The sequence below is a fragment of the Hipposideros armiger genome, unplaced genomic scaffold (assembly GCF_001890085.2).
Source record: "Hipposideros armiger isolate ML-2016 unplaced genomic scaffold, ASM189008v1 scaffold_462, whole genome shotgun sequence".
Classification (NCBI taxonomy): domain Eukaryota; kingdom Metazoa; phylum Chordata; class Mammalia; order Chiroptera; family Hipposideridae; genus Hipposideros; species Hipposideros armiger.
In genome coordinates, this window is record NW_017731812.1 from 914,708 (window position 1) to 941,071 (window position 26,364).

The following is a 26,364-nucleotide window of genomic DNA, read 5'->3' on the forward strand; positions in this document are numbered from 1 at the left end:
ATTATTTGTATAACACATTTCATAAGAAAAGTTGACACAACTTATGAAAATATAGACAAATAATAGGCAAATAAAATAAAAGAATATATACATATATATATATATATATATATACATATACAGTAACACCTTGGTTTGCGAGTATAATTCGTTCTGGAAACAAACTACTTATATTGTAAGACATCACTCATTTACTAAGTTAAAATGTATTAAAAATGTTTGCTCGTCTTGGGGAATACTCGCAAACCAAGTTACTCGCAATCCAAGGTTTTACTGTATATGTATATAAATACATGTATATTCAAATATATATACGAATGAAAACTAAGAAAACAAAATAGAGGATATAATAAAATCCAGCATAATTCTTAGCTACACTTTGGCTGTAATTTGAATTAAATCTCCTCACAGACAAACAGAAGGAAATACTATAATGACATTACACATAGAATTCATGAGATAAAAAAAACAACCCCCCACATATTCACTGAACAATAACAATACCAACAAAATAAAATTGCAAAGAAACAAAAAACTGAAGTTATTTAGGTTAACAATCTTTATTGGTAGTAAGAAAGAGAGACATAACCTACCCCCCACTCTAGCCCAACCCCCTCACAGAATACTCTGAAACACAGTAGATGACATGCCCAGCTTATCCCTGTATGACTAGTTCTTATTATGCCCCTTAATATAACTCAATAGGAAACACCAAAAGGTAAATTCAGTACTGTAATTTTATGAAATGAAAAAATAATGACATTCAATTATATAGCTGCCTAGTCAGGCTCAATGCAAAGATAAATTTTAGAATACTTAGGTCTAACATTTTCAAATGACTAAAGATATCTTATATATTCTATAATAAATATTTTGTTGTGTATCTTTGAAGATGTTTTGTTAAATAGTAGATACATGTTGTATATCTTTGAAGATTTTTTTTGTTAATAATAGTGTAAAATTAACACTTAAACTAATGTAAGTTGAAGGGGCTATTTTTAAAACAAAACATAGAAAAAACAATTTCCTATATTACATCAATTTATTTTTACAAAGAAATTCATGGATTTAATTTAAATTAAACATATAAGATGATATATAAAACTCTGAGCTCTGAATACAATAGTTTAATGATTATTCAATTTTTATATGGTAGTAGTTGTTTAAATAGTAAGGAAAACAAAATTTAATGTAGTTTTATTCTGTTTTAACTTTTTGTAAAACACAGAAATAATTTTTTATGTCACATGTTAGCTATTCTTGAAAATATTTCTCACACATATTCATCTTTATTCTTTGAGAAGCCTTAGCAGAAAAAAAATAGATATTTCTGAAAAGGTGTATAACTTACCACTTTTACTGTAATATTTATAAACGATTTTAAATTCTATGTGAAGCAGAAATAAATACACATTCCTGAAAAGGTGTATAACTTACAAGTTCTACTGTAATATTTATAAACTAATTTAAATTCTATGTGTATAATATACAGTTTTAAAGTCTTCAAAGATTATGCTTATCCTTATTTCTCATACAGCTAAATATTAGGAAAGACTGAATGCACCACCCCTTCTCAAAACAAATTATAGGGAAACATTATCAAAAACTTACACAACAATTCTCCTACTGACTCCAAAAGTTATTAACAAATTATCTGTAGGTATCCTCGTATAACTTCAAAATGATTCTCCTTAGGATTAAGTTAAAGTAACTTTCCATTTTTTAAAATTTTTTTTAAAGATTTTATTGGGGAATTGGGGGAGGGGAACAGTGTTGGGGAATCAGGGAAGGGAAACAGACAAGTTGCTGTCCTTTTGTTCTTCAGTCTAGTTGTGGAGGATGTCGCTTCACTGGCCCATATTGGTATTATCATTGCACTCTTCCTAGGTGAGGCAGATCTGTCACCGGTCACTGGATGGCCGCTCATGGCAGCTGCTGGCCACTCACGGTAGCTTATGGGAGCCCACTGCAGCTCCACTGCAGCCTATGCCGTTGCTGGCGACTCATGGCAGCTCAACTCCAGGTTGAACTGTTGTTCACCATCTTAGCTGTAGAGGGCAATGTCACTGGCTCTCATGTGGGATCCGAACTGGGGCCCTGCTGCTCAGAGCTGGTGTCCTAAACCAACTCTTAACCAACATGCCACTCGGCCGGCCCAAAGTAACTTTCTATTAATAAGTTCACTTAAATTTTAAAGTATAAATAGAAAACAAAAATATAGTGATTGAATATGTAGTTACAACTTTAGTCTTTATAATTCGACTCTCCCTGTTAGTACATCATTTTCATATTGCTCTTTTTCTATATTTATTTTTATCTGAATAGTTTATTTCTTATTCCTGCCTTATTTTTTAGTCGATAGACATAAATAAAATTATGAAACATAGGAAAAATACCATTTCTTTCACAATATAGGCAATAGCAGTGGGTGTATAAGACAAATGATAAGATAAATATTAGTGAAGGAATTCCACTACAGTTTCTATTCTGGCATACCTTTTTGAGACCATGCCATTTAAGCAACTCTGAGTGAACCAATTATCCTTAGGTTTTTTTTTTTTTTGTTATGATATGTGCACATTACAAAAAGGTGAATCATTTTGTTAAATAATTTATTTAGACCATTTTATACCTTATAGCTAATTTGATTGATATTTTTGAATGAACTGTCCTAGTATTTTATGTACAAGATTTGATCATTTAGTTCATGTTTGTTGCCTTAAATAATGTGAACAGATATACCTCTGCAATAAATTGAAGTATAGAATTAATCTAAAAGCAAAAGTTACTTGTAGCCCAAGACTAAGGTTAGAATGAAGAAGGCTCACACACTTAATGAAGAAATTTGTTGTAGGGTTCAGTGTGTTTTTGGAGAATCTGACCTTATTGTAATAACACCTCAGTAGCAGATGCTGCTAATGCTCTAATCTATAGTCCCTCAACCTACCTGCAGCCACAGAGAGGGTTCCAGTAATCACACATATTCCCCTGCTTCAGGGTCTATGTTGCATCATTGCTTCTTTGTCTCAAGGTTTTTTTCCGGCACCATGGATACTTTTTCAGCCAAAGAGATTGAATAGGTCAAGTTTTTAAAATAATTAAACATTTCATATCACAACTTGAACATAAATTTTAATATTTAAAATAGTTGATATTAAGCTACCATGTGGAATGGAAAGTATTAAAGTATCTCTGATATTTATTTGGGATTAAAAAAAAGGTGAAAATGGCCTTTGTGTTGATGTGTCACTATAACAAATTGTATTGTTCTAAGATTTCAGTGATGCATAGCAGTGGAAATAACAGAGATGAGTACAATAGACTTTTTCATACACTGAGTTGTGTAATCAAAATGATAATAAGATATTATATATTTTATACCAAGTCATCTGTGTTTTACTTTATTTTCACAGCATATTTCCATTCAACCTAGCCTCATTTCAAGTGCTCAAGCCATATGGGGTAGTACCTAACTTTATTGGACTAAACAACCTTGGCTCAGTCCAACAACTTCTTTATAGTATTCTCTTAGCTGTTTGCTACTTCAAGAATTACTTCTAAGTTACTTTGCATGTAGAATTCTTTAATATGCTTCTCATAGTTTCTTCTAGTTGACACTATGAGGTTGTCAAGTCTCTATTCAAAGAATGGCCTTGTGTGTCTATTTCTAGAGGCCCAGCTATCTTCTCACATTCTATTTGTTAATCAGTCATGAATTGTGAAGCCAACTATTATATCTGTTAAAATTGCTTTTAAAGATGCCTACATGGTTGTGAGTGAAAGTCTGAGAAATTCCAAGAGCAAACGACATGCCTTCTATCACTCAAGCCTGGCATATACTGGCCATTTTTGCTTTTATTTTCCAGCTCTTGATTTCATTCTCAATAGTTTATACTTTCTAATAAAATGACACTATACAACAATGCACATGATGTGTGTGTGTGTGTGTGTGTGTGAGAGAGAGAGAGAGAGAGAGAGAGAGAGAGAGAGAGAGAGAGAGAGAGAAAGAGAGAGAGAGGGGTTCATGATGACTATATTTTTACCCATAGATTTGAGAGTATAGCATTTTTTACCTTGTGCCCCAACAGGTCATCATGAAGACAGTAAATGTGACAATTTCTTATCATTAACTCTGTTGGAGTGTTTTGAAGACACTAGAGAAGGTTAAATGACCTGGAAAACTCAGTGTATGAAAAAGTCTATTGTACTCATCTCTGTTATTTCCACTGCTATGCATCACTGAAATCTTAGAACAATACGACTTGCTATAGTGACATATCAACACAAAGGCCATTTTCACCTTTTTTTTAATCCCAAATAAATCTCAGAGATACTTTAATATTTTCCATTCCACATGCTAGCTTAATATCAACTATTTTAAATATAAAAATTTATATTCAAGCTGCAATGATGAAATGTTTATTTAAAAAACTGACCTATTTGATAAGCATGTAGATTGTATGAAATATTTAACATAATATAACTATTGTTTGTAGATTAAATATATGAGGCAGTGGTCAAGCTGAGTCTTGCAGATTTCCACCATTGCATAAAGCAAAAAGAGAGAATGAATATTTATGAGTACTACAAGAAAGCCCAAATCTGAAGCTTTTTCATTTTCCTGAAATCTATCTATTACATCTTATGTGTAAGCATAGCTCCCCAAACCACATAAATCACATGTGATCAAAAACTTTTTATTAAAAGTACTTTTTTCCCCATCTTCAACATGTCAGAAGCAAATTAGGTATGAAAAATCTGGTTTGAAAAGTAAATATATTAACTTGCTTAATGTAGTGTTAAATTAAAAGTATCAGTTTTTAAAAATAAAATTTGCAATCATGGTAGAAGAATAGACTTGACTGAGCACAAAATGTCATGCCACTGTGTGCAAATTAAAAGCTACCAGAAGAGAAATCCAAGATGACAAAGTAGATAAATGCTGTGTTTGCCTCCTCCTGTGAACACATTAAAATCACAGCTAAATTATAGAACAATCAACCTGGAGAATCATCTGAAGTCTGCATGAACAGAAGTTTTCTAACTTAGTCTATAAAGAAGAAGCCACGTTGAGACTGGTAGGAGGGGAACAATGGAGAAGCAAAATGGGCTGGCCCCAAACCGCTGTGTGTGGCGGCTGAGGATCTGGGGGGATATCTCGACTGTGAGGTTCTCCTCAGAGACGTGAAGGACCCCAGCTCCACACAAGGCTCCCCAGCCTGGAGTACTTGTGACAGGAAGAACATCCCCCACAACATCTGGCTGTGGAAAACAGTGGGATTTCTGACCATCCAGGTGGGACTGAAGGCTGCAGGGAACCCAGGCATCAGATTCACTGGCTTGCATGCACTCACCCTGGGCTCTGGTGGTGAGACAGTGTCTCAGGAGTGTCAGAGACATAAGGGGAAAGACTGAGTTGTGTGGCCTTGGGGAAAGGACTTGCGGAACAGTTCCATATTCCCTGTGTGGAATTCTGTTCTTGTGCAGCTGCCAGGTAGGCTCTATCTTTCCTGTGTTGAGCCCTCCCCTCACAATCATGGCCAAAACTGAACCTGAATTGGTCTGGTGAGCTCTGCTTGCTCCACCGTGGTGGCTTTCTGGGACCCCACAGCACCCAATTTGCACAGAACATGGGGCTTTATCAGCCACTGAACCTTACAGGAGACAGCATGTGGCAGCAGGCCTCAGATTATATGGGCTTTTAGAAGGCCTGGTACTGGTAACAGCCACCTGGCCAAGACTGGGAGACAATAGAAGATCTATCTACTACAAAGAAACAAACACAGAAAGGCAGCCAAAATGAAGAAACAAAGCAATATGTCCCAAGTGAAAGAATAGGAGAAAACTACAGAAACAACTAAATGAAATGAAGGCAAGCAACCTACCAGAGACAGAGTTCAAAACACTGGTTAAAAGGATGCTCAAGGAACTTAGTGAGAACTTCAACAAAGAGATAGCAAACATAAAAAAAGGACATAAAAATCATAAAAAAAGAAGTGAAGACTACAATAACTGAAATGAAGAATGCTCTAGAAAGAATGACCAACTGACCAGATGAAGCAGAGGATCGAATCAGCAATTTGGGAGACAAGTTAGCAGAAAGCACCCAATCAGAACAGCAAAAAGAACAAATGATAATTTTTAAAAAGGATGCTTTAAGAGACCTCTGGGACAACATCAAATATAACACTATTCACATTATAGGGGTACCAGATGGAGAAGAGAGAAAGCAAGGTATTGAGAACCTATTTCAAGAAATAATTAATGAAAACTTTCCTAACCTGACAAAGGAAACTGATATACAAGCCCAGGAAGTGCAGACAGTCCCAAACAAGAAGAACCCAAACAGGCCCATGCCACCACCCATCATAATTAAAATGGCAAAAGTTAAAAAGAGAGAATCCTAAAAGCAAGAGAAAAGTAACTAGTTACTTAAAAGGGAGCTCCTGTAAGATTCAGCTGATTTTTCAATAGAAATTTTGCAGGTCAGAAGGGATTTGCATTAAACATTCAAAGTGATGAAAAGCAAGCAACTACAGCTGAGTATTCTACTAAGCAAAGCTATCATTTAAAGTCAAAAGACAGATACAGAGCTTCCCAGACAAGAAAAAGCTTAAGGAGTTCATCACCACCAAATCAATATCACAAAGAATATTAGAGGGACATCAAGACAAAATATATATATATATATATCTATATATCAAAAATATGAATATCAAAATGGTAATAACTACATATCTATCAACAATTACTTTCATTGTAAATAGATCAAATGCTCCAATTGAAAGACATAGGGAGGCTGAATGGATAAGAAAACAAGACCCTTACATATGCTGCCTACAAAACACTCACTTTGAATTGGAAGTCACGCACATACTGAAAGTTAATGGATGGAAAAAGACATTTCATGAAAATGGAAAAAAAAATCTGGGGTAGCAATACTTATACCAGACAAAATAGACTTTAAAAAATGAGACAAAAAGGACCCATTAATCCCACTTCTGGGTATTTATCCAAAAAAACCCAAACACTACTTTGAGGGGACATGTGCATCCATATGTTCATTGCAGTATTGTTTACAATGGCCAAGATGTGGAGGCAGCCTGGTAGCCCCTCAATGGATTAATGGAAAAGAGGAGGTGGTACATATGAGGTGTGATAAAAAAATACAGTGAATGCTGCTGCTGAGTGCAATCAAACAGAAAGGCAGGGATCTTCAATACAGCAAGTGGCACATTGAACCTTAGTAACAGTGCGTAACAAGTTTCAACTTGTTTGGCACAGTCACTCAGTTGTGAGCTATGGCTGAGAGAAGGTGTGTTTTAAAGTACGCCTTGAATCGTGGATCACGAACAACGAATTGACATGAAATGGGCAAATAGTTTCATCGTCCATCATGACAATGCCCCATGTCACACATTGCTTCTGGTATACGGCAATTTCTGTAAAATAAAAACATTACAGTGTGTCCTCATCCACCTTATTCACCAGACCCTACACCTTGTGACATCCGGCTCTTCCCCAAAGTCAAAATGACCATGGAAAGTAAATGTTTTTAATCGATTCCAGACATTGAGGCAACTACAACAATGCTACTAAACACACTCATGAAAGAGAACTTCCAGAACTGCTTCAGAAAGTGGCAAGAATGATGGGATAAGTGGGTTCACGGTGACGGGAAGCATTTTGAGGGGGGTTAATGGCAATGTCTTTTTACTGTCATAATTTTTTTTTAATTTAAACATTCACCATATTATTTGATCACACCTGGTATATACAACAGAATACTGCTTAGCCAGGGAAGGGAAGGGAATTTTGCCATCCTTGGAGGTATGATGGTTCTGGAAGGTGTTTTGCTGAGTGGAGCATGTCAGACAGAGAAAGATAGATGCAATGTGATTTCACTTATATGTGGAATCTAAAGAACATAACAAAAAAACAAAACAGAAATAAATTCATAGATACAGAGGACATTTTGATGGCTGCCCGATGGTAGGGGTTTTGGGGGCAGAGTGAAAAAGGTGAAAGGATTAAGAGGTACTAATTGGTAATTACAAAATAGTCACAGAGATAATAAAGCATGTAGAATGTAGTCAACAATATGGTAATAACTATGTATAGTGCCAGGTGGGTACTAGACTAGTCAGGGGGATCACTTTAAATTATATAAATGTCTAACCACTGTGTTGTACACCTGAAATTAATATAAAATAATGTTGAATGTCAACTATAATTGAAAAATTAGAATGTGTGTGTGGGGAGGACATTAAAGGGGAATAAGGACACTGAAGGGAAATTTCCAGCTATAAAACAAATAATTAATAGGGATGTAAAGCACAGCATATGAAATCTAGTCAATGATATTGTGACAGCATATTATGGTTTCAGATGGTTGATGGACTTATGGTGATCACTTCTTTAGGTATATAAGTATTGAATATGTATTGTGTTCATCCTAAACTAATATAATATTATATATTAGTTATATTTTTAATAAAAATCTTATAAATAAAAGTTACCAGAGAATTTTTTAGAAAATTTACCTCCCATAAATTATCTAATCACTAAAAAGGATAGGGATGCCAATTTTTAAATTAAAATCCAAGGAAATACGTTTTCAAAGAAATACTGTGTGCTAAATAAAATATATCATTCATGAAATAACACTGCAATTTTTGAAAGTTTACTAAAGCGGGCCAGCCGAGTGGCGTGTTGGTTAAGAGCTGGCTTGGGATGACAGAAGGCCCTGGCTCGGATCCCACGTATGAGTCCCAGTGACACTGCCCTCTACAGCTAAGATGCTGAACAACAGCTCAACCTGGATCTGGGATGCTGTGAGTCGCCAACAATGGCTAGGCTGCAACCCCTGTGGCAGTGGGTTGCCATGGGCTATCGTGTGTAGCCAGCAGCCAGCGTGAACTGGCAGTGAGCGGCCATCCAGAAGCCGGCAACTGATCTGCCTTGCCCGGGAGGAACGCAATGATGGTGCCAACTTGGGCCAGTGAAGCAACGTCCTCCACAACTAAACTGAAGAACAAAAGAACAAAAGGACAGCAACTTGTCTGTTCCCCATCCCCCAATTCCCCAATAAAAATATTAAAAAAAAAAGTTTACTAAAGCACAATACTGTCACTTGGAAAACATTTACAGTGTAATCTTTACTGCTAATGGTCTAATTCTTTAACTCACCATATATTTGTTGTAGCGATTTTCTACTTTCCAATTTTGACATATTAGCTCTGAGGATGGTAGATCATAATTTGAAGGTTATTTAGCATCTGAAGATGCATGATCATCAATTGGTATTATTTATATTTGAACTCTCTCCCTTAATTACAGTCCCCATAGAAAAGCAAGAAAAAACTTAAATCTGGTGGGATAATTTGTAAATAAAATTAATTTCCCTATAAAATATAAATATCTTTGTAACAATGAATATCAGCTATATCAATTATTATTTATGTTTTTTTATTTAAATATTAAAAATACATTAGGTGTAAAGCTCTATAGAGGGCACAGACTAGTATAAGATTAAAGTGGCTATTTTTTTTAAAAAGTATTATATAGGAAATAAAAGCAGATAAGCAAATATTGATGATATCAGCCACTAAGCGGCATGCTTCTTTTATTTCATACAAAGAGACTGAGACTTATCATAGAAACAGAAACATTTGACTTTGATCTTGAACATGAAAAGAAGGAAAACTGGGGGTATAAGGAATGCCATGTAGGGTTAATAACAAGAACAGTGGAGTTTGAGAAGGGCAGAGAAATTCATATTTAGGGATAACGAGTATCAAGCATAAGGGGAACATAAATTTCTTTGTGGATTATAGTTGTATCAGTTAGCTATTGCTGGATAACAAACCATCCCAAAACTCAATACTTTAAAACAGCAATCATTTCTTATCACTCACGTTTATTGGGTGGTTGAAAGTCAGCTCCTTAAGGCTCAATTAGCTGGGATGGTTCACCTGAGGTGACTTTACTCCACATGTCTTTTCCTCCTGATTTTCATGGTGATGGGGAAAGGACAGCAGGATTAGTGGAGATATGCAATGTATCTTAAGGCCTAACCACAGGGCTGGGGTACCATTACTTTTGCCTCATTCTATTGACAAATGTAAGGCATGTGGCTAAGCCTAAAGTCAACGGGCAGCTAAAGGTATTTTATTTTTTATTTAGAAGAACTGGGAAGTCACATGCCAACTAATACAGAGCGAGGTAAAGAATTAAAGGTGATATTGCAATCTACCTCATTGGTAAAATGCAAACTTGGAAAGTTATTCTACCAGATCTGTAGATGTATCGATTGCCAACATCAGAGTCTGTTTTTTATTTTACAAGCAAAAGAAAGCTTAAAAGTTTGCATACCAAGATGTTTCATGATAACTTTATTTTCTTTATTTTTCCTAAAAAGTAGTTACCTCTACTATTTTGTCATTTGTAGGCTGTTTCTCATGTTTAAAAATACCTTTCTGTATGTTGAAGTAATAAAATTATTATCAATATTTTCTTTTTCATGTTTAAATTCTGCCTTTTAAATTCATGTTTTAAATCTAACTAGAGTTTTTATTTGTTTGTTTTGCTTGGTGTGCTGAGAGATCTGATTTTATTTATTTATTTTTCTCATGGATAACCTATTTTAGTAGCATGGCTTATAGATAGTCCATTCTTTCTCCACTGATCTGCAGTATCACTTCACTTGTATACTAAATTTTTATACATACATAGAACACTTTTTGTACTCTCTGATTTATTCCAGAGCTCTACCTCTGTAGTTAAAGTCCCATTAACTCACTATCTTAAAAATTTGTGAAATTATACCAAAATAAAACTAATTGAGGGAAGATTTAAACTTTTTTGAAATCAAGTCTAGCTATCTAAGAAGATGATATAGTTCTTTGATTTTATGCATTTTCTTATGCTTTGTAAATATTTGTGGTCTGTGTGTGTGTGTGTGTGTGTGTGTGTGTGTGTATTTTAGGTTATTTGTTTATTTTTAGGAATCTTCTTTATCTGTCAAAATTAGATCAGGAAAATAAAAATATAACATGGTATTTCAAGCAGAAAGGAATTCATATATTAGGTGCTTAAAAAATTGTTAGAAGTGTTAAATGAACAAATGTCAGAAAAGACCATGGCTAAATCTTCAATTATCTGCTAACTTTCAGAGATACAAACTGCAGAAAACTATAGATAACTGCCAGCAATAACCATAGCTTCTAATACTGAGATATATGATACTAAGAAAAACATCTGGGATCACTGTAGCTGCAAGGGCAATGATAAGACTTATACTTCTCTTATACCTTCCACATCCCATGTTACCCATTGACTGGCACCTGATCCTAAATCTTGGGGACAGGTCTTCTGAGAAATGCAGTTATTAGGCCTCCAGGCCTTCTAATATACTGGAGAGAAAAATAATGAAGAAATAGTGCTATGTGTTAACACAAAATCCATCAATCAATGTTTAGATTATGACTGGGAGGGTTTTGTTTTTTTATATTACATTTTCTAATAATTTATAATTGATAATCACTTTTCTATGTTAATCATACATCCATAACAGCTCTAAAATGCAAATACTAGGTGAAAAGAAAAAGGGCATATCTATTTTTTTTCTTCCTGCTTTCTCTTTTTTTCTCTTTCTCTACTTCCCATTTTCCCCCCTTCCTTCCCTTCCCTTCCCCCTTCCTTCTTTCTTTCCTTCCTTCTTTCCTTCCTTCCTTCCCTCCCTCCTATTCTTTCTTTCTTCTTTCCTTCTTCACTCTGTATTGTTTCCTACTTCCTTTACCTCCCTACCTCTCTGCTTCTGTCTTTCTTCCTTTCCTCCTATTTTTTAAAAATGTTATCAGACACTCAGTAAAGTTTCTTCTACTCAGTGGTAAAATATATAGTACGTACTCATTCTATCACAATGGCACTTGTGTTAAATACCTTCCAGATACCAAACTCCGAGTACCTGTGTAAGTGTGTGTGTAGATAGATAGATTGATAGATAGATAGACAGACATATCTAAGTTTACCTACTCACACCCTTGCAAAATGAAACATTAACCATTCTTTTAAAGCTGAAGAAAACTTGAGGTTCATAACAGCCAAATTCCTAAAGCTAGAAAATTTACAGCATAGATTCAATCCTGAGTCTGCCTTATTCCAAAGTCTGTAATCTTTTTCATTTCTCAAAATCATCTCAGTACATTCAGCAAATGTGACAGTTTTTAAGGAAAAGTCTGTATTTTTATAAGGATTTGTCTGTCTGTATACCAGTCTTAGTACAGAGACTAAGTGAATTTCAGACATCTACTGGTAGAGATGGAGCCCCTCATATATTTTGTAGGAAGGCCCTGGGTCATTCAGAAAGGTGAGGATTCAGGCTAAGGATTTCCACTGCTGGAATGCAAATAGATTGGACAAAAACTTTATTACGTTAGAAAATTGCTCCAGAAAAATCATTTTGGCTTTTGTTTTTCATGTTCAGTCTTCCTTGGCATTTAAAGGTGTAGGAAAGAATGACACATCCTAAATGCCAATGTTTTTATAAATTATTTCCACATTAGAAATACTCAATAAGAATTATTAATCAGGCAAGTATTTATGAGGTATTTTGTATACATTTACATTACTCGAAGTGTTTGAATGTTTACACTTTGTGAATATTTTACATCATTCTAGGAAAAGTCTGTGCACTATAAAACACAAGCACTGTCTTATTAGCACGCTGAAATTTGTTCCTTTTTTTTTTTTTTACCGCTTCTTGCTCTGGTCAAACGTAGTTTCCTTTCCTATTCTTAGGGGCACCAACTTGAGAAATATTAATTCAACAACATATCTTCTATGAATAAGCTTATATTAAAGACAATCCTTTGGTACTCAATTTAAACCACTCCCTCTCACCTTTATAATTGGTAGAGATAAATGCTGAGAAATTCATACACTTTCAAATTATACAATATTTCATAACAACTGATAAATTACTTGTCATTCTATCTTGATTCAATACCTAGGTATTTTTGTATACTTTATATAACAAATTTTCCTATACAATATTAAAAAAAAATCTCCCCAAAGGAAAAAAAAACTACAAATATAATTAAAATTAAATAAATAAAATTTTACAAATGGCAAAATACAGATATTTGTAACCGACATCTTAAAATGAATTAAGATTTTATTATTGAATAACAATTTGGAAGAAACCATTCCATCTCCCTTCCTGACTACTAGAAATTGTACATTTTCATTAATTTGGATGGACCATCCCTGAAAAACTATCGTGAACTCCAATTGTTAGGCAATTCTTTCTAATATTCAGTCACAACTATCTGCATAGAACCTCCCCATTATTTTAAGTTGTCAGTGCTGGGTGCCACACTGTAAACATTATAAGAAATAGCAGTGCTGTTAATATACACGATGCACATATTGCAACTAATGTACATAAAAAGGTTTTTTTTCTTTCAAATTTCTGTACAGTTTCCAAGACCAGTAATGATCAAAATCACATTTCCCATTTTTGAAGTTGGGATAACACCCCACTATATTTTTTATCACCTATAGTCCTCTGTAGTTGTATACATTGATAGTAAGGATGAAGCTTTCTTGTTCCGTTAATTCTGTTGTTTGTTTTTCATTAAGTGATAAGAATTTTGCCAGTTCTGAAAATCAATAAACCTAGAGCCATTTAGGTTCTTCTCTAATGAAACAAAGTTATTTCTCTTGGAACTGAGCCAACACCTACTGGTTGGAGATGTGTAAGTTATTGAGTGAAACATTTCATTCTTAAAGGCTGAACTAAGGAACACTTTTGGTATATTTTGTCTTTTAGTATGGAAGGAATTTAGCTTATTGTATCAAGATGAAACTGTCAGTGACTCCCCTGAATGCTCTTAGTAGTTGTAGTGACACATTACCTGCAAGTACTTGAATGAAACAGGGTTTTATTTAAAGTGACACTGTGAATCCACTCTCATCAGATTCATCAATTCTAATTCACTTATGTCTTTTTGGAGCGCTCAGTCAGTCTCATTTGCTTCAACTCCTTCCTGTTCTAGCAATATGCTTTTCAATTAACAAGGTGACATGAACAATAACAAGGGTGACATGACAAGACTGAACTATGTTTTTCCAACCTGATTCCAGAGGTTTCCTGGACTGTTACATAAGCTCTACATCATCAACTTGAACACTAGACTTATTAACAGGTTGAGAAAAAGTTTCTTCTCAAAAATTAATTAGAATTCTGTTGAACTACTTAAATTTAGTATAATTCAGTTGGCAATTGATAGACTGCACCAGTTCACAGGTGGCAAAGACATTCACTCCATTTTATTTCCATCTGCTGATATGTCTACCATAAATTTAAATTGAATATCCATCATCCATCTGGAAGTAAGCATTAGATCCCAAATCCTCTTATCTACAGCTGCTATGCCATGTTCAGTTACCTCTCTTTGAAAATCTCACAAGAACCATCAATGTTTCCTAACATTGCAAAATTCAACTTAGGTGTCTGCATATAATTTATCTCTGGTATTCACAGATACCACAGAAGTAGCAAGGCAATATAAAGTTTCATTTGTTAAGATGTTCCAGTAAAAGAACAAAATGTTTTATACAATAAATTATATTGCATATAATATATAATATATAATATATAATATATAATATATAATATATATATGAAATATCTTCCAAAATGTATAAACATAATTTCTAGACAGAACACAAATTGGTATTTTATTTTGTATATGTAACCTATTCTGATATCATTCTTGTGACAAACAGAACTATGATGACAAAATTTGGCTAAAAAACTGTCTAATATTATAATACAGTAATGGACTAATTTATGGGGAACTCACTTTTTTCCAGGGTTTGAGGTTTCATTATAAAAAACTTTCTACTTACTTTCTTATCTTTTCTCTCCACTTATTTTTTAATCTTTGGGAAAATGTAAAAGGTATGGTTGTTTTTCTCTACAAAAGCATCCTTATACCTGGTGCACTTAGGGCTTTCATTAAAAATGACAAACTGGTATGATTTAAAATGGAATGAATAAAAGACACTTAAAAAGTAAAATTTTCTTCAGTGACCATCCATGATTTGGGCATGAGTAGTAGAAAGGAAAATTACACTGGTCAAACTCTTCACTCGGACTGTCTCTTACAGAACGGATCTCAAATTCATATTTAGTCACTTTTCTTCTTTATCTCAAATTTTTAAGCCTGAAGAAAGGGAAAGCATAGACTAGGCTGAAGAAAATACTTGCCAATATTTTGAATCAATTAACTTGAATTAACCTGACAAATCAGAAGATTGATATATGGCAGCCTTGAATGTGGGTATGATGTTGTCATTATTTTACAAATAATTACATAAATAATTCTATATCCAAAATTAATTGACTTCCTTGGTTGATTATCTAAAATACATCATATGTTAGGTAAGTGGCACACAGTGGATTTAATTTAAGGTCATCTGTTAATGCCCACTTAGTTGTGAATACTAAACCTGTGTGAAATTATGTATTCTAAAATATTTTAATGTATTCATTTAAAAGGACTATTTTTAAGTTACACAGTGGTTATTTTTATTCAAAATAGATGCAATTAATACTTAATGACTTTGGTTAATGAATAAGTATGTACTTATAAGAATGTGGAGCTTCTGAGCAAACAGCATAAAAGTCACTTTCATTTGGGAGATTCCAAATTAAGGTGGGAGTGATTCAATATGTTTGTCCATGACTTCCTGCTTATAGAACTAAAGCATTGTCTCCAAACTGAAGCTGTCACAAAAGCACAAAATCCACCCACTAGCACATTATGCATTGATTAAGGAAGATATCATGAACCAGGAGGCTACACCAGCGTACAGGTTCTCTCGTTTTCAGCAACATAACACAATCTTTATGTGCTTGCCATTCTCATATCAAATTAAACTTTAACAAAAACAAAATATTTTACTATTTTTCAAATTAATATTCTTTCCAGAATATTTGTAGTGTTTGTGTTACTGACACAATCAAGAGGTTTTTTTAAAAAAATTTGAAGATAAAAATGCTTATTTTAAGTATATAAAATTTAAACTTTGACAAATTGAGGTGTTGTTAAGGAATTCCATAAATGATACACACAGTTATTATGTTTTTTCTTCAACGTTATTTTCAATTTAAAAGCAGATTAATAAAAGACAAACTGTACCTGCTTTCTGAAAACAGAGTCCCAATTATGAACTTCAAAAAGGGACTGGCTTCTCTGAAGATATCCTTTTTCAGTAGTCATGCAAAAATGATGCTCAGTAGTTTTTGAATGGTAATAAATGGCAATCCTTTAAGGTCACCTGTTAAGAAAGAATAAATAAGGTCACCTGTTAAGAAAGAGTAAATAAATAAATATCTTTCTTTTTACTAATGATCTTTTTTTTTTACTTTCCACTGTTTGAACAAAATCTACTTTTCTTATTAAATATTTTATATCAAGGTCCTATTTATTTATACAGCAGTTACTATGCTGTTTAACATGTCAGCAAATGCAGCAAATCTGGTTAAACATATTAATTTACTTGTTGCTTTTCCAGATTTAATTTTCCCTTTGTAATTTATATTTAATAACAAATACAGAAGAATATCACCATAAAATTTTTCATGAATTTCTTAAAATATTTCACACATAATCCAGACAGAAAACCACTAAGATAGCTTAGGATTATAACTACATAATAGATCAGATGAACTTAAGAGATATTTACAGAAAATTCCATCTAATAACAGTAGAATACATATTCTTCTTATTGACACAAGGAACACAGTCCAGAATAGAAATATGTTAGGCAAAAAGTCGTAAAATTTAAAAATATTGAAATTTTGGGCCGGCCGAGTGGCACGATGGTTAAGAACTGGCTTGGGACGCCAGAGGGCCCCGGTTCGGATCCCACATATGAGGGCCAGTGACACTGCCCTCCACAGCTAAGATGCTGAACAACAGCTCAACCTGGAGTTGGGCTGCCATGAGTCACCGGCGACGGCGCAGGCTGCAGCCCCTGTGGCAGTGGGTTGCCATGGGCTACTGTGTGTGGCCAGCAGCCAGCGTGAGCGGCCAGCAGCCGCAGTGAGCAGCCGTCCAGAAGCCCGCGACTGATCTGCCTCCCCCAGGAAGAGCGCAGTGATGGTGTCAACTTGGGCCAGTGAAGCAATGTCCTCCACAACTAGACTGAAGAACAAGATGACAGCAACTTGTCTGTTCCCCTTCCCTCAATTCCCCAGTTCTGTTCCCATCCCCCAATTCCCCAATTAAAAAAAAAATCTTTATAAAAATAAATAAATAAATAAATAAAAATATTGAAATTTTATCAAGCATGTGTTTTGACCACTGTGGTATAAAAATATTTATCGATTATAAGAAGAAAACTGGAAAATTCTCAAATATGTGTAGATTACACAACATGCTACTGAATATCTAAGGTGCAGAGAAGCAATCAAAATAGAAATAAAAAACTATTTAGACAAATGAAAATAGGAAATCTAATACACCAAAACTTATGGGACACAGCAAAAGTGATTCTAAGTGGAAAGCGTATAGCAAAAAAAAGTCCACATTAAGAAAAAAGAAAGACATCAAATAAACAACCTAACTTTACATCTCAGGAACTAAAAAAAGAAGAAAAAAGTAAGCCCAAAATTAATAGAATGAAGGAAACAACAAATATCAGAGTGGAAATAAATAAAACAGAGACTGAAAAGAAAATAGAAAGAATAATGAAACTAAGTGCTGATCCTTTGAAAACATAAACAAAAACACAAACCTTTAGTAGATTTACCACGAAAAAGGAGGCATGACTCAAATAAATAAAATTAAAAATGAAAAAGGAGATATTACAACTGATACCACACAAATATTAAGGTTCAACTGTGACTAATATGAACATTTATACACTAACAAATTGAGCAACCTGGAAGAAACGGGTAAATTCCTAGACACATACAACCTACCAAGATTGCATCACGAAAAGACAGAAAATATGAACAGATCAATTCCTAGTAAAGACATTAAATCAGTAATCAAAATACTCCCAACAACAGCAACAACAAGAAGAAGAATGACCACAACAACAAAAGTCCAGGACAAAATAGCTTCACTGGTGAATTCTATCAAACATTTAAAGAAGAATTAATGTCAGTCATTCTCAAAAACTCCTAAAAAAATAGAAAAGGAGGAAATACTTCCAAACTCATTTTACAAGGCCAGCATTACCCTGATACTAAACTTAGACAAGGACATTACAAGGAAAGAAAATTAGAGACCAATACTTCTGATGAACATAGATGTAAAAATTGTCAAGAAAACATTAGCAAAGAAAATTAAACAATACGTTAAAAGGATCATACACCACGATTGAGTGAAATTTATTTCAGGGATGCGAGAATAGTTTAACATCTGAAAATCAATTAATGTAATACACCACATTAATAAAAACAAAGAAAAAATCATATAAGCATCTCGATAGGTGCAGAAAAAGCATTCAATAAATTTCAACATCCATTTTTGACAAAAACTCTCAACAAAATGGGTATAAAGTAAACGTACATCAACATAATAAAGGTCATATATGACAAGCCCACAGCTAACATCATACTCAATGGTGAAAACTAAAAGCTTTTCTTCTAAGATCAGGAACAAGACAAGGATGTCTACTCCCACTACTTTTATGTAACACAATACTGGAAGTCCTAGTAATTAAGCAAGAAAAGTAAATCCATCCAAATCATAAAGGAATAAGTAAACTACATCTATTTATAGATGGCATGACATATTTAAAAAACTTTGTGTCTCTATACACTACTAATAAATTATTAGAAAAAAGAACTTAAGAAAACAATCCCATTGATAATTGAATCAAATAATAAAGTACCTAAGTATAAATTTAATCAAGGAGATGAATGATCTATATATTGAAAACTATAATACATTAAATGAAATTGAAGGTGACATGAATAAATCGAAAGATATTTTATGCTCTTGAATTGGAAGAATTAATACTGTTAAAATGTTAGTAGTACTGAAATTGGTCTACAGGTTCAATGCAATACTTATCAAAATTCCAATGTCATTTTTTTAACAGAAATAGAACAAGCCAATACTAAAATTTGTATGGAATAACAAAAAAACATGAATAGCCAAAGCAATCTTGAGAAAGAAGAATAAAAATGAAGGCATCAAACTTCTTGATTTAAAGCTCTATTATAAAACTACTGTAATCAAACAAGTATGGTATTGGCATAAACACAGACATGCAGACACATGGAGCAAGTAAATATACAAACTAATAATAATACCCAGAATAACACAAAATAAACCTATGTATATACAGTCAATTAATTTATGACAAATGAACCAAAGATATACAATGAGGAAAGGAAAATATCTTAAATAAATAATAAGCTACATGCAAAACAATAAAACTGGACCACTATCTTACACCATCCACAAAAAGCAACTCAGAAAGGATTAAGCCTTGAATGTATGACATCAAACCTTAAAATTCCTAGAAGAAAACAGGCAGTAAGCTCCTTGATATCAATCTTGGTAGTAATTTTTTGAATTTGATACCAAAAGGAAAGAAAACAATAGCTAAACAATTGGGACTATATCAAAGTAGTAATCTTTTGCACAACAAAGAAAAACCATCAACAAAATGAAAAAGCAACCTATCCAATGGGAGAAAATATTTTGCAAATCATATATCTGATAAAGGGTTAATGTCCAAAATACACAAGGCATGCATACAACTCAATTGCAAAAAGGAAAAAAAAAAGGCCAATTAAAAATGGGCAGAGGAAATGAAGAAAGAGTTTTTCAAAGTAGAAATACGAAGGGCCAACAGATACATGAAAAGGTGTTGAACATCACTAATCAGGAAAATGCAAATCAAAAATGCAAATCAAAACCACAATGAGATATCACCTCAAATCTGTCAGAATGTTTATCATCAAGACAAGAGATAACAAGTGTTGGAAAGTATGTGGAGAAAAGGGAACCCTTGTGCATTCTTGGCAGGAATGTAAATTGATGCAGCCACAATGGAAAACAGTATGGAGGTTCCATAAGAACTTAAAAATTTGAAAAATCATATGACGCAGCAATTCCACTTATGAGTATATATCCAAAGGAAACAAGATATCAAAGATACATCTGCATTCCCATATTCATTGCAGCATTGTTCACAATAGCCAACTTATGGAAACAACCTAAGTTTCTACCAAGGGATGAACAGATAAAGAAATTGTGATACATATATATCACAGCACTGTTGTGGTTGCCTTGATGTCCTGAATGATTTTGACTTTGGGGAAGAGCCAGAAGTCTCACAGTGCCAGATCTGGTGAACAAGGTGGATGAGGACACACCATAATGTTTTTATTTAACAGAAATTGCCATGTACCAGAAGCGATGTGTGACACAGAGCATTGTCATGATAGAGAATAATGTAAATACATTCATGAAAGAGGACTTTCAAAACTACTTCAGCAAGTGGCAAGAATGATGCGATAAGTGTGTTCAAAGCGACGGGGAGTATTTTGAGGGGAATTAATGGGTCTTTTACTGTAATAATTTTTTATTTAAACTTTTACCATATCTTTTGATCACATCTTGTATATATACACACACAATGGAATATTGTAGCTATGAGAAAGAAGGAAATCCTGTCATTTTGAACAACATGGGTGGACCTTCATGGCATTATACTAAATGAAATAATCCAGACAAAGACAAATAATACATGGAATCATTTATTGATATGTGGAATCTAAAAAGAAGAGTAAACTTATATAAACAGAGAGTCAAAAAGTAGTTGTCAGAGGCTAGAGGATGGGGAAATAAGGAGAGGTTAGTAAAAGGATACATATTTTGAGCTATGAAGTGAAAAAATATGAGGATCTAATGTAAAACACGATGAACATAGTTGATAATACTGTATTGTATAATTGAAATTTGCTAAGAGAGTGTAACTTAAATATTCTCATACACAAAAAAAGTAAATGAAAGAGAAATATGTGAGTTGGTGGATATGTTAATTAACAGGATGGGAGAAATCTTTCACTACACACTCACACACACACACACACAAACACACATACTTCAAATCATAATATATACTTTAAATATCTTACAATTTGATATGTTAACTATACCTCAATAAAGCTAAAATTGAAAACATTTTACACATGAATTTATACATGTATTTCAGATGTTAAAGTATTTAGGATAATTCTATGCCATACCTAACATTTGCGATGTTAAATTATATTTATTATTCCTTTGCTTTATAAAGTTACAATATATATTTCTTCTTAAAAGCTTATAAGTGGCTTACATTTTTAAACATGTGTGAAAATTGTGTAAGTTCATCTTGTTCAGTGATCTGTAGAGAATTTACATGTGTGGAGCCATCTCTATTCTTTTTACATCTAATACAATTTATTGTTCCAAGGAAACACTCCATTCAATGAAATTTGTGTTTTCCTAAAATGTATTCTTTGATAGAGTTGTGAATACACCAGCATCAAAACCAGAGCATAGCTACCCATATATATATGATCTTATATCAATGAACTAAACTAGAATATAAATTTTGGAACATTCTATTGATGACTTCAGAGTGACTGAAGGCCGCTAACTGATATTCCATGTTAAGATACTATGGATACTACCAAAAGTCAAGGGAAAGTAAAGGTATAGTTCATGATCAGGTTGAGAAAATGTGTTTGAACTGCCTGTAGTCTTCACCACCAAAGGTTATTGAGATTCATGATTCTTATTTATATTAGTTGGAACCATAAGAAATTGACATTTTTGCTAGACAAAAATGGTGTAATATCAGTAATTTCACATGAGTAAACCAAATATTCTCTCTAATCCTTGCTTGCATTTCTGATATCACGTCCAAATTAAAAATATCATTGTAGTATACAAAGCCACATTTTTTTAGTAATATAGAAAGCTAATCTTACTTTTTTGAGCTCACACTACAATTACAAAACTTTGCAAGAAAGCAGATGATATATTCTAAGGTCACTTCAAAGGAATCTCAATTATTGTCCTTTTAATAACTAAAGCTATTTTCTATTTTGGTGAGAAATTATGAGCAGAAGAGATTACACATTTCTTTCTTTTTCCTTACTTTATCTCTCCCTCCCACTCTCCCTCCCTTCTCCCCTCCCTCTCTTCATTCCTTCCATTGTCCTTCCTTCCTTCTCCCTTCTTTTTTTTCTTAACATGTGAGGATTATAAATTTCTACTGTATCCCTTAGGGCATACAATTCTTACAGGCAAGGAGTTTTTGTTTTTGTTTCCCCTGAAGTTTGTAAACTTTGGCAGAGAGATAGTTATCTAAGTAAACAGCAAACGTTTATTTAAGCACTTAAAAAATTTTGCTTCTTTCAGTTTGGGCTTTCATTAGGAAGAATTACTTGGAAGTCAGAATTCCATGTTCCCGTTACTGTTAGTACCTCCTGGAGATGACATGATGCATTTTTTTTTCCTAATTCATGGAAATAGTGAGAAAATAAAGTGAGACAATGCACTTAATATGCTACATGCCTAATATAGATTAAACATTTCATAAATATCACTATTATTTCCCCACTTTAATTATTAATTAATATAGCAAAAGAAGAAATTATTTAAAAAATGGAAGTGTTCTTGTGATTCTGTTTCCAAATTCCCTTCTCAAGTTTGCATCTCAGAAGCGAAATCTATGTCTTGTGTACTTAGTAAGCTCAGGCCTGTGTTTAAGACAGTACCTTGGGGTGAAGAAGCTACTCCTCTGGAGACAAAGTCAGGTTTCCTCAGGCTTCTATCTCGAACTTGATCTTAGAACTTGAACAAGTCATTTAGCATTTCTGAGCCAGTGCCTTAAAACGGGGATAATAATGTCAGATCCTCTGTCTACTCAAAAGATCGTAATGAAAGTCTCAAGAAATAATACATGAGAAAGTTCTTTTTAAATTCAATTTTACATGTTAGTTGCTATTATCTCAAGTCCCACCTTATGAAAGGTTATGTCCTTTGCCAAACTCTTTTTCTCTCTGCTTCTTTAAAAAAGAGATCAAATTTCACCCAGAAATCCTAAGTAACTTGCTAAAAAAGAAGGTGAGTGATCTCATTATTCATAACCCTGCTTCACTCATTTTTGATCAACACAAATGTATCTCCTGTGGTTCTGCTATGATTTTTTTATCTAACATGGACTTTTTACTTTGCACAAGGAAAAAGAATAAGTCCTTACAACCAGCCTAAAATTGTCAAAACCATGCAATTTTCTTTTCTCTTTTACATTCTTAAATTCCTCTATTTCAAACAATCTCCAATGCATATATTTTCTTTATAGTTTATCTCTTTTCTCTCTTTCATCAGACTTGGGGAAAAAAAATTTTTTTTGAAGGATAATGTCTTCAGAGAATCCATTTTTAATTTTTTATTTTTAATGTGTCAATGACTGGAAAAACAAGTAATTGAATTTGACATGAAAAAAATGTATCATTAACCTATAAATTGATATTTAATCTTTATTGACAACATATTAACTCCAAGACAGTATCCAGCACTGTTCTATGCTTCAAAAGAACCCTTGTTCACCTGAAGAATCTCTATTCATAATAAAATCACCATTCACTCATGAGGTACTCAAGTTTTCCTGACAACTCCAGAAGGATTTAATTATTTTGTGCTTTTATTATTTAGAAATTTATTACAACTTCGCTTATTAGAAGTATTGCCATGAGTTATATGATATATTAATATCATAACCTAGGTTATATCTATTAATATCACCTTCTAGAGTCCATGAAATCATCTAACCCAAAGTAAGAACTCTCTGAATGCAACTTTAAACGTACTTCAAAACAGATACACAGACAACTGAATATTATTTGGTGGCAATTTAGTTAATGCTTATGTACATAATGCATGCTCAATCCAAAAACAAAGAAAAGTTATATTAAAAAAACATATATTAAGTATAAGAATGTTCAGAAACATAGCAGTTATCAAGATACATGTCTGACAGCTCTGTAATGGGTATAGATAATAGCACACCTTTCCCATTATATTTATCACCCCACTGTTTCAGCCTCTTTCAGCTCTTTTGAAATGACCTCCTTTGGACATGAGAAACTCAGTCAAAACTCTTCTCTGTCACAGTTAGTCTTTCTAGTGAGACTACCAAAAAAGGTACCAAACAAAATGCTAACTTTTGAAGTCTGATCCTTACTCATATGTCATTGAAATGGGTCATAACAAAACTGTCAATAATAATGCCATTCATTAGTAATTTATACCACATTTGAAAGAGGAGAAAAAAATTATTTAACAACATTTGTTCTAATTGAATAAAAATTGTTTGTAATTGTTCATTTGTAAATTAAATTGCTGATTTCCTTTCTTCAAATACTTTATTGTAGCTACTGGAAAAAAAGAATAAAATTCACGAGCCTTTTCAGAGATGGTTCGATTCCATTAATCCCCTTGTGAAAAACAAACAGAGGCTCAGAGAGATTCCAACAGTGTGCTGGGGTCTGCTCAGTTGCAATAGACATTTACTAAATATTCAGAAAGTTTTCAAGCTATCATTAGTATTTGAATTCTGCCCAGGTAAAAGTATTTAAACTCCAAATCAGCCAATACTATAAATTAGCGATTTTTAAATATACTCATCTGGTTTACCGGCACACCACTGTTAATCACCAACTTAAAGTGTGAAAGCCAGAGCAACTCTTAATAGCATATAAAGGTTATCACCTCATAGAGGCAGACGGCAAAAACATTGTGGCTTTTTCTCATGAGTTAATTATAAAAGTAGATGAGCTCCAGAAAGATTGAAATCTCAAACCCAACAAGTGTGTCACACCATGGTCAAGGCCTTGATTGGAAAGGAGTGGAATGCTGAGACAGCACATCTAGCTAAATAATAACAACAATTGGCTAAAGCACTCCAAAATATTGAATCTATACACCCTCTGGGCCTTCTGACATGGTCCACTCCTCCTAGGTAAAGATGTAGATAGTGCACCCAGGATCAGATATAATCAGAAGCACAGAATAGTAAGTGAATTAGATCAGCGGTTCCCATTTTCATGAGTCTACTTGTGTATCATCTTTTATGTGAAGTGTGTCTATCGATCGTATGCAATGTTATGCAAAGTCTGTGTCAGTGGAAATAGCCCTAACTTCTATGACTCCAACACTGTTATCAATAGTGCCTCTCCACTAATTCATCCCTGTGCCTTTGTAGGGGCTTCAGTGGCCAGCTGACTAAGACAGGAAAAAGCCAAGCTTGTGTGTCAGGGATTCGTGTAGTCCATAAGTGTGTGCATCCTGAAATTTAAGCACTATATTACAACAGGCTGATTCTGAAGGATATCTGCAGGGCATGGAGGGATTTCTTTCAAGGGACAGTGACCTGATCATACAATTTTTGTTGAAAGGGAAATAGCCCGAAATAAGACTATAAAAAAGAACAGTAGGGAGGGGAAAGTGGTTTGGTCTGTTGGTTGGAAGCTGGAAGGAAAATGATTAGAAGGCTGGTGTTATGGGCTGAATTGTGTTCCATCAAAATTCATATGTTGAAGTCCTAACTCCTAGTACCTCAGAATATAACCATATTGGAGATAAGGTCTTAAGGAGGTAATTAAGTTAAAATGAGATCTTTAGGCAGGCCTCATTCCAAAATGGCTGGTGTACTTATAAGAAGAGGAAATTTGGACACATAAGAAGATACCAGAAATATCACAGTGTGATAACCATGTGAAGCCATAGAAAGAAGGTGGCCAAAGAGAGAGACCTCAGGAAAAATCAACCTGGCAACACCTTTGACTTCTAGCACCCAGAATTATGAGACAATAAATTCTGTTGTTTAAGCCATCCAGTCTGTGGTATTTTGTTTTTCTCAAATCTAGAAAACTATTATATTACAACCAGTGGGCAAGGAGATAAGCAGAGCAGACAAATGGATAAGCATATGGGGCTGAGCACTGAGTATCTACTAAGGAAGAGATACTAAACAAACAGATACACAGGATGGCTTGGCCAACTAATTAAAGCCACTCCCTGTTATCAGCTATTCTATTGGGTTGTCGGAAAAGTCATGACGTATTTTTTCTGTTTTTCATTGCAAAAATGTGTCATGACTTTTCCAACAACCCAATAGTATTAGCATATGGACTCATGACACCCAGTGGCCATCTTGGCAGTGATAGTGGTTAGGTTAAGGCCCAACAACATAGGAGCTCAATAAAGTTGATCCAGGGCCGGCCGAGTGGCACGATGGTTAAGAACTGGCTTGGGATGCCAGAGGTCC

At 33.8% G+C, this 26,364-nt stretch overlaps 1 protein-coding gene across 1 annotated transcript in view; it reads right to left on the reverse strand.

The window, feature by feature from the left end:
• LOC109395280 (contactin-5-like) overlaps nucleotides 1-26,364 on the reverse strand; it is a 1,255,350-nt gene that overhangs the window by 892,883 nt on the left and 336,103 nt on the right. The window contains exon 2 of the mRNA XM_019666163.1: nucleotides 16,212-16,350. The gene's annotated coding sequence lies outside the window, so the exon portion shown is untranslated. The remainder of the gene's footprint in view (nucleotides 1-16,211; nucleotides 16,351-26,364) is intronic.